We start from the raw sequence: 15868 nt of genomic DNA on the forward strand, positions 1-15868 counted from the left end.
ACAAATTTTGATATAAAAGATGAGGATAATGAATAAGATTTTTTATAGCGATACAAAACCATATATCTTAATCTACAAGTTACCATATTAGAATCTGCTCCAAATTTAGGCTCATTAGTCTAATTCAATTTTAAATCCTAGTCATTATATAATTTTAATCATTTTTCTATTATTTCATTATTAATATTACCCTAAAAATTACGGGATATTACTTACTACCCTACTTAAAAAGAATTTGGTCCCCAAATTCACAACAGTTCTATACGTTTACGCCTTCTAATTTCTTATAGGTCAACTTAAACTATGGTCCATAAGAACGCATCCTAAGGAATGTGCCAGTCTCATACCTAATACATTATGAAAGATAACCCGTTCTTAATACCAACTGTAATTGTAATACCCTACAAACCGGGGTATAGATTTGGGGCATTACTAATATTAACTACTCACTAATCTTGCACAAGCGGAACATAAATAAGATAATCACCCCGAACTACAACTACTCAGGATCTTTTAAGGTTAAGATTTGAAAATAAGAAAGACACACTAACTTTATTACAAACCAGTTTAAGAATAATCTGTCTCAAGAACTCTCTTTGTTACAAAACTTTATTCTAATTACATCTCATACTAAATATCTTTTATTCAACTCATCACTATTACTTATCCTGTTACACCTGATCTGGTAGCTCAAAACTCTCTTCTGGGATAGGGATGAACACTCTTGGTATAAGAGGGTCCCGCTGCTTGACTCGCTTCTTGACTATGCGAGTTCTGATGGGTTTCATTCTCTACCTTAACTGTAAAAAAATAGGAATAACAATAAAGGGGATGAGCCAAAATTGCTCAACAAGCCTGCAACAATATATATATATATAGTGTAAAGGAGAAGAATAAATGAATCGGTAAGCTACTGGTTTGTACAACCATCTGTTTTTGTAAAGAATAATAATTTGCCAATATTGGCGAGTGCCAAATGAACAAGACTGGAAATAAGAACCAACATATGCACTATAACCCGCTGATCAGTCCGGATATAATGCGGATCTATACCCAACTGCATAGACCCTACCAACATAAGGAGTACTCAGACAACTATGGCCTATTAATTAAAGGTCTGGGTAAAACCCAGCCCGTATCGTAACCATCCAGTCCAAAGCTTAGCATCCAGAACAATCGGAATGTTTTTGATGTATCCCAATATCAGGATATATTAGAGTATATATAACAAGGATAAAATTATTGGAATATGAATAGAGGATTCAATAAATTAGGAGAAATCAAGAATCGAAATGAAATATAAACAAGAATCAATAATTGCGTAACAGTGTATATGAACAAGAATTATCAAAGTGTAACTAACATGGAAAATGGGGTATAATTCACTATTCTGGACTTAAAATAGGGGAAAAACTTGCCTTGCGCTGGTTCAACTCACCACCTTCTGTCTCCTGCTTGATATGCCTTGTTGATACTGGATCAATCATAGAAAGATAGTCGTTTAGATAACTTACTTCATACGCGTATCTCGAATTGATACCACGTAACCTTAATTATCTACCCATACGTTTCTATCTGACTCGCATATCTAAACATATAATTACAGAGCACATAAGTTTCATATAATCATGTAAAGCACATAGCACATAAAGCATATAATGGATTTTTGAACTTATAAATATTTTTAGAATTGATACCAGACTCATACCTGTATTAACTAACCCTATTTGATTTTATTAATAATTTTTCAGGATTTATTTAAATCGATTATACCTATATTAGGGCTTATAAACAATTAACTATCATAAGACGACTCTTTTTCGGAATAAATTATGACTTACAATTATTTTTATTGAATTCGTTTCATTTTTCTGAGTTTAAGGGTCTCCGTTTCAATTAAATCGGACTAACGGTTTAATTACTACGAATTAAACAAGATTTAATTAATTAATAATCAATTATAAATAATTAATTATAATTAAATAATCCTTAATTATATTTTTAAATAATCATTTAATAATTATTTTATCTTAAAATAATTAATTCTTAATTATTAGAATTAATTACAATTATTCACAAATTATTATCACTTACTCGATTAGATCGATTACTTACAAATAAATAATCGATACAACTAACTGTTACGCTATTTATCGAATAAATAATTATTATTTGAATCATAATCTAACTCAACGATTAATTACTCGTATAAATATGAGCTACTCGCATTACTCGTATTATTATCGAATTATTATTGTTATTATTACAACTTATATGATTAATCGATCATCTGTATTTAACTATTCGATACGAATAATTATTACTATATTCTTCGAATAACTATCGCTCAAATAAGAATAAAGATAATAATCCGACGTATCATTCACTTATTCGTATTATTTAACTAATAATCGAAACCTTAATCATATTATTCAATTATTTTTAATTCTTATTTATTAATTAATTACCTAATTATTAATTAATAAATAACGAAATAATAATTAGATAAATAATTAAATACTTAATTAAATAACTAATTTCGAATTTCTAAATTAATAAAATAATTTAGAAATTATTATTAATAATTTTCAGAATTTAAATCTAATTTTTATTAGATTTTTAGAATTAATTAAAACTGATTTTGATTTTATAAAATATAATTAAATACAAAATTAATCAGAAACAGGAAATAGGGATTGAATTCAGGTTTTCCAGGATCAAACCCGGATCAAAACCGGGTCGAAAACCGGGTCGACCACGGGTCGTGAAGAACACGGCTGCCCGGCCAAAACTCCGACGTCGGCGGTCTTTTTTCCGGCGAAGAAAACGGCACCGATACGGGATATCCTAGCTTTCTTGTCCGTGATTTCTCCTCGCCAAAGTCCTGCAACCCAGCTCCTGCACATCTCCTTCTTCATCCCTCGTTCCCGGCCGTTCCCGATTCAAGACAACGGCGACGCCGCTTTCCGGCCAACCCGGAAATCGTAACGAAACTTAGCATAATTATATGGAAAATAAAGCCCTCGACACCTAGAATCTAACTGTGCTATCAAATTCAACCAACATCAAACGTATAAGCCTCAATCAATCAAAACCCGATTCGAAAACGGGTTGAAAACTCAACAACACAAATCACAATTCCGGGAATTGAAAAATTAATTAAAAATACGCCTAATCATCTACAGAACCTGGGCAATCTATTCATATAACTCTCATCAATCAAAACACAACGATTTGCAAATACCCAAATTAGTTCAAGAACCCTAAAAATCGAATTGAAATTCGAAGCTATAAAACATGAAATTGGTTACACGAATAGAAAGTAGAGATCAAAAGGATCGTTTTGGTTATTCACATGATAGATTTGGATAACAGAATCACCTTCAAATCAAGGATTTAATTCTGTAGTTGTTCTTCACCAACAAACCCTAATTCTTGATTTTCTGAATTTTTAATAATAATTAACTAATTAATTAATAATAAAACAGCTATTTATAGTACTGAAAAATATACCCCTAAATAAGATTAAGGGGCTAATTATACATTTAATAAAAATATTTGGCCCCAATTTTTATAATTTTTGGGTATTAATAATGAATTTTTAAATATCCGATAAATACAAAATAAATACTAAAAATTCCCAAAAATTATGACTATTACAAAAATGCAAAGAAAAATGATGTATGATAATTTCATGATCATATAAAAATAAAAATGTGATTTTTATGGGGCTTTTGGCACCCGAAGGGGTCCGGAAAAGTCATTTTTCGCGAAAAAGGTAAATTTGTAAAACATCTAGGGGTTCAAAATAGCGATATGGTATAGGTCGTTTTTGGCAAAACAGGGCCAATGATTTTGTTTGAAATACGGGCTTTTAAAACACTGTTTGAGCTGTACGGGGTTTAATATAAAACATATAACTTACGATAAAACACTCAATAAATATCCAAATCACATTCAGATCAAAACAGACAACACGTAGCACATAGCAATTAGGGTTTAATGACTCAACACATTTAATCACATAATAATACACATAATTTATCTTTATTATAATATAATACAAGCGTAATTTTCTCGGTCGTTATATTCTCCCCCCTTAACAGGATTCTATCCTCAGAATCACGCTATGTAAATAACTGAGGATACTTTTCTAACATATCACTCTCGAGTTTCCAGATTGATTCTTCAACCACTGGGTTCCTCCATAAAACTTTTACTAACGGTACAGACTTATTCCTTAATACCCTCTCTTGCCAATCTAGAATTCTTATCGGCTGCTCTACATATGACAAATCTGCCTGAAGTTCTATTGGCTCATATTCTATTACATGCCTTGTATCAGGGTTATACTTCTTGAGCATGGACACATGAAATAAATTATGAATATGCTGCATATGGGGTTGTAAAGCTAATTTGTACGCAACCTTTCCGACTTTCTTCAAAATTTCAAATGGTCCGACGTAGCGAGGTTTTAATTTTCCTTTGTTGCCAAACCTAGTTAGTCCCTTCCATGGCGATACCTTTAGTAGTACATGTTCTCCCTCTCGATAGTCCACATCTTTTCTGGATAGATCTGCATATTTACGCTGTCGATTCTGCGCTACCTCGAGTCGCTTTCGGATGAGTTCTACTTTTCCCTGGTCTGCTGAATCAGTTCTGGACCTAGAATCTTGCGCTCTCCAACTTCATCCCAACAGGTAGGTGATCTGCATTTTCTTCCATTTAAAGCTTCATAAGGTGGCATCTCGATACTTGCTTGATAGCTGTTATTGTAAGAAAATTCCATTCGCGGTAAGTGATCGTCCCAATTACCTTCAAAGTCTATTGCGCACACACGTAGCATATCTTCAATTATCTGAATAGTCCTTTCACTTTGCCCATCCATTTGTGGATGATAAGCGGTGCTCATGTTCAACTTGGTTCCTAGACATTCTTAAAATTGTCTCCAAAATCTTGAATTGAAACGGGGATCTCGATCCGATACTATAGATACGGGTACTCCATGACGCATCATGATTTCCTTGAGATATAAGTGTACTAACTTGTCCAGTGAAAACCTTTCGTTGATCGGAAGGAAATATGCTGACTTCATTAATCTGTCAATAATAACCCAAATTACATCGTGATTTGCTTTAGTCCTTGGAAGTCCCACTATGAAATCCATAGCTAAGTGTTCCCATTTCCATTATGGAATATCTAGGGGTTGTAGTAATCCGCTCGGGCGTTGATGTTCAGCTTTAACCCTTTGGCATATATAACACTTACTAACCCAATCCGCTATTTCTTTCTTCATGTCTGGCCACCAAAAGTTTTTCTTCAAGTCTCTGTACATCTTGGTGCTTCCGGGATGAATTGAATATCTTGAGCTATGAGCGTCTTGTAAAATTTCCGCTTTCAATTCCGGTACATTAGGTATCCAGATTCTCGAAGCAACTCGAAGTATTCCTTTGGTATCCTTCTGACTGGTAATCTCTTCTCCTGTCAAATTGTCAATTTTCTGATCCATTACTTCTTCTTGACACCTTCTTATCTTTTCCAATAATTCTGTCTGAAAAGTCATGGCATAAATCGTTTCAGTAGAGCTTTCTGGAACACGAACTTCAATCTCCAATTTATCGAGTTCCTTGATCAAGTCTTCTGAAGAGGTTAACAGGTTCAATCGTTCCTTTTGACTCAGCGTATCTGCTACTACGTTAGCTTTTCCTGGATGATAATTGATTGAAACATCGTAATCCTTGATTAACTTTAGCCAGCGTCGCTGTCACATGTTGAGTTCCTTCTGTGTGAAAATATACTTCAAGCTTTTATGGTCCGTGTAAATCTCACATCTTTCGCCGTATAGATATTGTCTCTAGAGTTTCAGTGAGAATACAATTGCTGCTAGTTCGAGATCGTGCGTCCGATATTTCTGTTCATGCGGCTTTAGTTGTCTAGAAGCATATGCGATCATGTTGCCATGTTGTATCAGAACACATCCAAGTCCTCGATACGAAGCGTCGCTATATATGACAAAGTCTCCTTGATCATCAGGTAAAACAAGCACAGGTGCAGTTACCAATCGATTCTTTAATTCTTGAAAACTTGCTTCACATTTCTCGTTCCATTCGAACTTTTCATTCTTTCGAGTCAACTTCGTCAATGGTGTGGCTATATTTTCAAAATCTTTAACGAATCTTCTGTAATACCCTGTTAATCCCAAGAAACTTCTGACTTCCGTTGGAGTCTTCGGTCTTTCTCAATTTAAAATAGCTTCAATCTTCACTGGATCCACTTGAATTCCTTCAATACTAATGATGTGTCCTAAAAATTGCACTTCCTTCAACCAAAATTCACATTTTGAAAATTTCGAATAGAGCTATTCCTTTTGTAATGTCTCCAATTTCATTTTTAAGTGCGCTGCATGTTCTTCTTCCGTCTTTAAATAGATTAGAATGTCATCAATAAATACAATGATAAACTTATCCAGATACTTCTTCAATACTCGGTTCATCAAATCCATAAATGCTGCAGGTGCATTAGTTAATCCAAAAGCCATCACGAGAAATTCATAGTGTCCATACCTCGTTCTGAACGCAGTCTTTGGAATATCTTCTACCTTGATCTTTAGCTGATGATAACCTGATCGTAAGTCGATTTTTGAAAACCATGTTGCTCCTTTCAGTTGATCAAATAAGTCGTCGATGCGAGGTAAAGGATATTTATGCTTGATAGTTAACTTGTTCAGCTCACGATAATCAATACATAGTTGCATGCTACCGTCCTTATTTTTCACGAACAATACTAGTGCGCCCCATTGGGACACACTTGGCCTTATAATTCCTTTGTCGAGAAGATCCTGTAATTGCTTTGCTAATTCCTTCATTTCAACAGATGCCATTCGATATGGAGCTTTCGAAATTGGTCCAGTCCCTGGTGCCAAATCAATAGTGAACTCGATTTCTTGATCCGGAGGTAGTCCTGGAAGTTCATCTAGAAAGACGTCGGGAAACTCACAAACTACACGAATATCTTCAATCTTCGGGGTTTCTTTTTCGGTGTCCAACACGTAGGCTAAATAGGCTTGACATCCTTGATGTAGCAATTATTTCGTCTGTATTATTGTTAAGAATCTCTGCTTTTGCTTTTCACATTTAAATGTTACCGTTGTATTTTCTTCGGTTTGCAATTCCACTTTCTTATTTGCGCAATCAATCTGAACATTATTACTAGCTAGCCAATCCATTCCTAAAATAACATCAAATTCTCCTAACCTGAAAGGTATCAAGTCAACTGAGAAATGACATCTCCCTACTTTAATATCACAACCTGGGCATACTCGATCTACCGTAACCTAATCATCATTTGCTAACTTTATCACTAGTACTTCATCTAACCATTGAACCTTACAGTCTATCTTAGAAATAAAGTTCTTATAAATAAAAGATCTCGTAGCTCCTGAATCAATCAATACTTGAGCATTTACGGAATTCACAGGGAGCGTACTTGCAACCATATTTGGACTCTGCACAGCTTCCTTCATTGAAATGTTGAAAGTCCTTGCCCTGGGGTGATTTTGTGGTGGTAGTGGAGGTGGAGGTAATGCTAAAACCCTTGGAATGCTAGCGGCCATTGTAACTCCTCTGTAGTCCTTGGCAATATGTCATTTTCTTCCGCACTGGAAACAAGTGACTTCTGCCTTTCCCATTGGACATTCTCCAGAGTAGTGTCCCCTCTGCTTGCACTTGAAACACGTGACATTTGGCTTGTTGCAAATCCCAGTATGCTTTTTACCACATATTCTACAATCAGGTATAGGCGGTCGGATAAGTCTTTGCTGATTCGGGGCTGGGATTCGATTACCCATCCTCTGGTTGCCCTGTTCTGGTCTCCTGAAGTTTACCTTTCCCCGGGCTTGAAATCTCGGCCTTCTGTTGAAACGGTTCTGGGAATTTCTTGGTCCCTTCTCTTTCTGAGCTGTTTCACTCTCACCTTCAATGATCATGGCTTTCTGAACAATAGCCGTATAAGTTTCCAGCTCAAATACAGCTACTCTTCTACGAATCCATGGCTTCAATCCCTGTTGGAATCTCTTGGCCCGCTTTTCATCCGTATCCACTTGCTCAGGAAGAAACCTTGCCAATTCAGTGAACTTGGTTTCATAATCCGCGACCGATAAGTTGTCTTGCTTCAGTTCCAGGAACTTGATCTCTGTCTGATTCTTCATGTAGCGAGGAAAATATTTCTCCAAGAAAAGATCAGTGAATCTATCCCAGGTCACCACACCTTCTCCTTCCAAAGCTTTATTGGATTCCCACCAGTAATTAGCTTCACCCTTCAGAAAGTAGCTAGCAAAATCCGTCTTCTGTTCTTCCTCAACCTTAACCAACGCAAAAGCTTTTTCTATCTCCTTCAACCAAGCTCTCGCCTTTGTAGGATCTGCGGAACCGGCAAATTCCGGAGGCTTTACCGACTGGAATTGCTTGAAAGTAACTACAGGTGCTGCTGGTGGTACTTGATGTTCTGGATGAGCGGCTTGCTGTAGCATTTGTTATTGAAATTGTTGTTGTTGCTACTGCATCTGTTGCTGCATCATCAGTATCTGCTGTTGCATCATCAGCATCTGTTGTTGCATAAGATGAAACATCTGATCCATATGATTGTTATCGTTCTGACCCTCGTTATTTCCTTTAGATGAGTCGGGTCTCGTTTTTCTTTTAGGTATCATATTTCTGATAATAAAACAATGGGTTCTTTTAATAACAATTTACTAAACAGGTGTTATGGAATAGAAACAGTCTTTATAATATTAAAACAGCATTAAAACAGTTGATATGGGGAAGAAAACAATCTATTAAATATCTAAAATAAGTGAGTAAAAACAGTGCGATGTTTAAATAAATCATTTTAAAATAATTTAATTTTTTTTGTAAACATAAAAGGTACAACATGATTGTAAATAAAAATAACATTTTAAAATATGCAACAGTAAAACAGTAAAATAAATGTAAATGCTTAAATGACTGGAAAAATAAAATAAAGAAAACGTGAAAAAGGTTCATCTTATATATATAGGTAGGACACCAGCTGCATGTGTCAATGCTTGATACAAAAATCTATAATATGTCAGTCGTAATGCTACTGCTATCAGTCAAAACTAGTAGCTACACTCATACAAACTAGTCATACAATACTACGCTGCATCTATCTACAGATAATATACAAGATACAATACTCCACTGTCTGCTGAGATCAGAATCCAGGTGGCACACGGCTCAGCTCCTCCTGCAAAGCCTCTAACACTGCCTCTGGAAGTCTCATCGCTCTGCGATACGCTGCCTTTGTACGTATGTCCTGCTGCCTCAAGTCAGTAAGCTCCTGAGAACCAGCCTTATGGATCTGGCATAATCTCTCTCTCAAGATGTAGTCTGGTCAGAGTGCTCGAACTAGACCGTCCTACTGTGTCTCAAACAACCCAAGGATCTCCCTACACTAATTTTGCCATCTAACCCTCTCCTCTCTCTCTGACTGGTACCGCTGATATGGAACCATGCGAGGCTCACGAAGATCTGTACGGGAACCTCGAGAAGGCAATGGTAATGTCTAATCCACCACTACCTCATCCATAAACTCTGGCTACAGGAACTGGTATACTCCGGGCACAGGGGTATAAATAGCTAGCGGTGCAGGAAATAAAACAGGCTGCTCCTGGGGTGCATATACAGGTGGCTCTAACTCTGGCTCCATCTGAGGCATCTCTGGAATCTCAAACTGTGGCACAGGAACCTGTGGCTCTAAGTCCTCCCACTGTGGAATGCCAATCATATCAGGAACATCAAACATCGGAAACTCCAATGGTGGAAAATCAGGTATATCCGGCTCAAAATAAGGGAAATAATCAACAAAGTCTGGTACTTCTGGTGCAGGGGGTACCGGCAACTGCTCTGGTGCTGGACCCTGTGATAGGGGTGGAGGTGGTGGTAATGGAGGGAAAACCTGCAGTGATGTTGGGGCTAGTACTGGTGCTGCTACTGAGTCTGACTCAGTCCGCTTCGCAGATGATGCTGAAGAAGCCATCTAATATACACAACAATAATAACGCAAGAACAATCAAATCACAATCCTAGATCTCATAACTTCTAATCACATAAACAAACAACCCTAACATTCTTACTTCTATCTTATATGATCTTCCTATCTTATCTTAACTCTAACGTTCTTGTTTTCAAGGGTCAAAACCTAAGCTCTGATGCCAACTATAACACCCTCTAAACCCGGGGTATAGATTTGGGGCATTACTAATATTAACTACTCACTAATCTTGCACAAGCGGAACATAAATAAGATAATTACCCCGAACTACTACTACTCAGGATCTTTTAAGGTTAAGATTTGAAAACAAGAATGACACACTAACTTTATTACAAACCAGTTTAAGAACAATCTGTCTCAAGAACTCTCTTTGTTACAAAACTTTATTCTAATTACATCTCATACTAAACATCTTTTATTCAACTCATCACTATTACTTATCCTATTACACCTGATCCGGTAGCTCAAAACTTTCTTCTGGGATAGGGATGAACACTCTTGGTAGAAGAGGGTCCCGCTGCTTGACTCGCTTCTTGACTATGCGAGTTCTGATGGGTTTCATTCTCTACCTTAGCTGTAAAATAATAGGAATAACAATAAAAGGGGATGAGCCAAAATTGCTCAACAAGCCTGCGACAATATATATATATATATAGTGTAAAGGAGAAGACTAAATGAATCGGTAAGCTGCTGGTTTGTACAACCATCTGTTTCTGTAAAGAATAACAATTTGCCAATACTGGTGAGTGCCCAATGAAAAAGACTGGAAACAAGAACCAACATATGCACTATAACCCGCTGATCAGTCAGGATATAGTGCGGATTTATACCCAACTGCATAGACCCTACCAACATAAGGAGTACTCAGGCAACTATGGCCTATTAATTAAAGGTCTGGGTAAAACCCAGCCCGTATCGTAACCATCCAGTCCAAAGCTTAGCATCCGGAACAATCGGAATACTTTTGATGTATCCCACAATCAGGATATATCAGAGTATATATAACAAGGATAAAATTATTGGAATATGAATAGAGGATTCAATAAATTGGGAGAAATCAAGAATCGAAATGAAATAGAAACAAGAATCAATAATTGCGTAACAGTGTATATGAACAAGAATTATCAAAGTGTAACTGATATGGAGAATGGGGTATAACTCACTATTCTGGACTTAAAATAGGGGAAAAACTTGCCTTGCGCGTACTTAACCTGGTTCAATTCACCACCTTCTGTCTCCTGCTTGATCTGCCTTGTTGATACTGGATCAATCATAGAAAGATAGTCGTTTAGATAACTTACTTCATACGCGTATCTCGAATTGATACCATGTAACCTTAATTATCTACCCATACGTTTCTATCTGACTCGCATATCTAAACATATAATTACATAGCACATAAGTTTCATATAATCATGTAAAGCACATAAAACATAAAGCACATAATGGATTTTTGAACTTATAAATATTTTTATAATCGATACTAGACTCATACATGTATTAACTAACCATATTTGATTTTATTAATAATTTTTCGGGATTTATTTGACTCGATTCTACCTATATTAGGGCCTATAAACAATTAACTATCATAAGACGACTCTCTTTCGGAATAAATTATGACTTACAATTATTTTTATTGAATTCGTTTCATTTTCTGAGTCTAAGGGTCTTCGTTTCACTTAAATCGGACTAACGGTTTAATTACTACGAATTAAACAAGATTTAATTAATTAATAATCAATTATAAATAATTAATTATAATTAAATAATCCTTAATTATATTTTTAAATAATTATTTAATAATTATTATATTTTAAAATAATTAATCCTTAATTATTAGAATTAATTACAATTTATTACAATTATTCACAAATTATTATCACTTACTCGATTAGATCGATTATTTACAAATAAATAATCGATACAACTAACTGTTACGCTATTTATCGAATAAATAATTATTATTTTAATCATAATCTAACTCAACGATTAACTACTCGTATAAATACGAGCTACTCGCATTCCTCGTATAATTAACGAATTATTACTGTTATTATTACAACTTAAATGATTAATCGATCATCTGTATTTAATTATTCGATACAAATAATTATTACGATATTCTTCGAATAACTATCACTCGAATAAGAATAAAGATAATAATCCGACGTATCATTCACTTATTCGTATTATTTAACTAATAATCGAAACCTTAATCATATTATTCAATTATTTTTAATTCTTATTTATTAATTAATTACGTAATTATTAATTAATAAATAACTAAATAATAATTAGATAAATAATTAAATACTTAATTAAATAACTAATTTCGAATTTCTAAATTAATAAAATAATTTAGAAATTATTATTAATAATTTTCAGAATTTAAATCTAATTTTTATTAGATTTTTAGAATTTATTAATACTGATTTTGATTTTGTAAAATATAATTAAATACTAAATTAATCAGAAACAGGAAATAGGGATTGAATTCAGGGTTTCCAGGATCAAACCCGGGTCGAAAACCGGGTCGACCACAGGTCGTGAAGAACACGGCTGCCCGGCCAAAACTCCGACACCGCCGGTCTTTTTTCCGGCGAAGAAAACGGCACCGATACGGGATATCCTAGCTTGCTTGTCCGTGAATTCTCCTTGCCAAAGTCCTGGAACCCAGCTCCTGCATATCTCCTTCTTCATCCCTCGTTCCCGGACGTTCCCGATTCAAGACAGCGGCGGCGACGCCGCTTTCCGGCCAACCCGGAAATCGTAACGAAACTTAGCATAATTATATGGAAAATAAAGCCCTCGACACCTAGAATCTAACTGTGCTATCAAATTGAACCAACATCAAACGTATAAGCCTCAATCAATCAAAACCCGATTCGAAAACGGGTTGAAAACTCAACAACACAAATCACAATTCCGGGAATAGAAAAATTAATTAAAATACGCATAATCATCTACACAACCTGGGCAATCTATTCATATAACTCTCATCAATCAAAACACAACGATTTGCGAATATCCAAATTAGTTCAAGAACCCTAAAAATCGAATTGAAATTCGAAGTTATAAAACATGAAATTGGTTACACGAATAGAAAGTAGAGATCAAAAGGATCGTTTTGGTTACTCACATGATAGATTTGGATAACATAATCACCTTCAAATCAAGGATTTAATTTTGCAGTTGTTTTTCACCAACAAACCCTAATTCTTGATTTTCTGAATTTTTAATAATAATTATCTAATTAATTAATAATAAAACGGCTATTTATAGTACTGAAAATAATACCCCTAAATAAAATTAAGGGGCTAATTATACATCTAATAAAAATATTTGGCCCCAATTTTTATAATTTTTGGGTATTAATAATGAATTTTTAAATATCCAATAAATATAAAATAAATACTAAAAATTCCCAAAAATTATGAATATTACAAAAATGCAAAGAAGAATGATGTATGATAATTTCATGATCATATAAAATAAAAATGTGATTTTTGTGGGGCTTTTGGCAACCGAAGGGGTCCGGAAAAGTCGTTTTTCGCGAAAAAGGTAAATTTGTAAAACGTCTAGGGGTTCAGAATAGCAATATGGTATAGGTCGTTTTTGGCAAAATAGGCCCAATGATTTTGTTTGAAATACGGGTTTTTAAAACACTGTTTGAGCTGTACGGGATTTAATATAAAACATATAACTTACGATAAAACACTCAATAAATATCCAAATCACATTCGGATCAAAACAGACAACACGTAGCACATAACAATTAGGGTTTAATGACTCAACACATTTAATCACATAATAATACACATAATTTATCTTTATTATAATATAATACAAGCGTAATTTTCTCGGTCGTTACAGTAATAGCCCACCATTTCTGACTAATAACTCTAAATCAAAACTAAAATAAAACTCAATTTATTGATCAATAATCTAATTACAAAGATGACTATTACAAAAACGCAGTTATAGAAGTCCAAAAGTCAATATACTCTCCTCGAACTCCAATGCTATCCAACTCGAATTTTAAACGAAGTCTGAAATTGTAAGTAATGAGTTATACATCTCAACAAGAAATCAATCGATCCAAGTAATAGATCAAGTAACACATACACATAAAACAAAATATGATAATCTGTAAGATAAACAAATACTTTCCAAACACTTCAATATTCTTATTTGATAGATACAATACACATATCACATAACAACAATAATCCAAAACCCATAAAACAAAATATGATAATCTGTAAGATAAACAAATACTTTCCAAACACTTTAATATTCTTATTTGATAGATACAATACACATATCACATAACAATAATAATCCAAAACCCATAATCATACTTATAATACGCTTTCAATTATATCATTTAAAGTTTGAAATTTCAGGATCACACTTGCCTATCTTATATTGCTTTATTAAAAGTAGTATATTGAGATTTTGATATTTATCTTCATTGCTCATTTCATGCTCATATTATGAGCCACGTGTTGAAATGAAATCAAATAACAACTCCAAATAGTTAAATTGTTAAAATCTTTCCGTGAAAGACAGTAGCAAGGCTTTTTAAAGTATACTTTAAAAAATAAAATAAAAACTAAATATATCACTATTTCATGATTGTGATATCTTATTTACAATACTAATTGTAATATAAATCCTATGTTATAATATACTAAAAGAATTCATCGAATTAACCTACATATAATATTCAAAACACAATTCTCAATTGAGTAACATGAATGATACAATAATAAATTGATGAAACTTTTAAGAAAAGATATATTAATGATCACATCTTAAGTACAGTTTGTAAACTAATACAACAAAAATGACGCTTGAATTTTCAAGTGATGTATATTAATAAATATGTAAATTTTCATTTTGAGTTGTGATATATGATGTTTTTTCGGTTTTTCAAAATATATCTCATATAATATATATTTTAAAATAAATAATCATCATATAATATAAATTAAAAATATTAATATTAGTAGATTATATTTGACTCGGATCCTTATAAACTATCCGATTAAAAAAAGAAAAATATGATATTGACTCATATTTGGTGCGGACTTTTAAAATCGGAAATCGGTTTACAAAATTTACAGTTGTTATAGCACCTCTTGCAAAATAAATAAAATATTTATTTAGTGATAAAATTTTCTTCACATTATTCCTTTTTCGCAATGATTTATAGGCTATAAAATTGAATCTTCCAATCTTTTATAGCTTAATTGTATATTAAGGTTGAAAATATTATAAATCAACAATATTGATTCAACTCCTGCAATACTCATGGGTCATAATTTTAATACATACTTGAATTTATATAATATATTAGAAATATAAATATTATTCATATTTAATAGATACGAGCTTGTATTACATAATGTAAGTCAAATATATTTATCGTATTACCACCTAGTTGAATATCAAGATTTAAGTTTATTAATTAATATTTTTGATCTATATTTTTGTATTAATTAGTAAAAAAATATCCAATGTCTTATTTATAAATTAATAAGTACATGTTTTAATAAAAGGAATTTAAAATGTAGAAGAAAAACCTGAAAAGATTAATCAACACTAGAGTTGGTGTGGTTTGTTATTTACGCGATCAGCATTTTCAATATTTCAATATCAAAAAGTAAAAAATATTATGTCGTCCCAGATTCTGGGTTCGATCCTGACTCACCCCGAGAATTGTTGTGAACAGATACTCATTTTTAAGGCTATAAGCCAAAATTAGTCAAAAAAAATAAAAAAATTTACC

Source organism: Apium graveolens, chromosome 6 (assembly GCF_009905375.1).
Source record: "Apium graveolens cultivar Ventura chromosome 6, ASM990537v1, whole genome shotgun sequence".
Taxonomy (NCBI): Eukaryota; Viridiplantae; Streptophyta; class Magnoliopsida; order Apiales; family Apiaceae; genus Apium; species Apium graveolens.